Here is a 1,235-nt window from a genome sequence, read left to right on the forward strand (position 1 = left end):
AATTTCACTGTGGATTAATAAAGTATCCATCCATCCAAGATCAAGTTACTGCTTACTACTCATTACACAATAAATCACCCTTTATTAATCAGTTACTAACATTTATAACTGGCAAAATGGAGCTTTATTGTAAAGTGTGAAACACATCATCATCTAGTAATCAGTTACAAACATTTATAACTGGCAAAATGGATCCTTATTGTAAAGTTTTTTTTTTTGAGGGGGGGGGGCATGTTGTGAGCCCTCCCCCTCCTGGGGTTTAATCTCTAGTAACAGATACCTGATACAAGAATAGTAGGGAGTGTGCAATTAGGCTAGTAGAGCAAGTTAAGGGATAGACAGTGGGTTGCCAAGATGGGGATCTTCCCAAATAGTGAGCCCGCATCGACGTATAAAAACTGTGTTTATAACTCATTTATAAAGGCGTATTAATGACTTACAAAGGGTTTACAACCTAATTAATAACCTATTTATAAACCATTTATAAACCATTTATAAACATTTATAATGGAGTCTTATTGTAAAGTGGTACCAGCTCATCTCCCTTCGAAATCGGAAGATGTCCAGCAGTGCCATCAGCTCAGAACTGGCAGAAACCAGTGGGACCCAGATACACCCATCTACTGTCCGGAGAAGTCTGGCCAGAAAAGGTCTTCATGGAAGAGTTGCAGCCAAAAAGCCATACCTCTGACATGGAAAACAAGGCCAGTGACTATGCACAAAAACACAGGAACTGGGGTGCAGAAAAAATGGTAGCAGGTGCTCCGGACTGATGAGTCAAAATGATAAATATTTGGCTGTAGAAGAAGGCAGTTTGTTCGCTGAAGAGCTGGAGGGTGGTACAATAATAGAGTGTCTGCGGGCAACAATGAAGCACGATGAAGGTTTCTTGCAAGTTTGGGGGTGCATTTCTGCAAATGGAGATTTGGTCAGGATTAATGGTGTCCTCAATGCTGAGAAATACAGGCAGATACTTATCCATCATGCAATACCATCAGGGAGGCGTATGATTGGCACCAAATGTATTCTGCAGCAGAACAACGACCCCAAACATACAGCCAATGTCATTAAGAACTATCTTCAGCGTGAAGAAGAACAAGAAGTCCTGGAGGTAATGGTAAGAACCTCACAGAGCCCTGATCTAAACATCATCGAGTCTGTCTGGGATTACTTGAAGAGACAGAAGGATTTGAGGAAGCCTACATCCACAGTAGATGGAGAGTTCTCCAAGATGT

The sequence above is a fragment of the Sprattus sprattus genome (genome assembly GCF_963457725.1).
Source record: "Sprattus sprattus genome assembly, contig: scaffold_51, whole genome shotgun sequence".
NCBI lineage: Eukaryota > Metazoa > Chordata > Actinopteri > Clupeiformes > Clupeidae > Sprattus > Sprattus sprattus.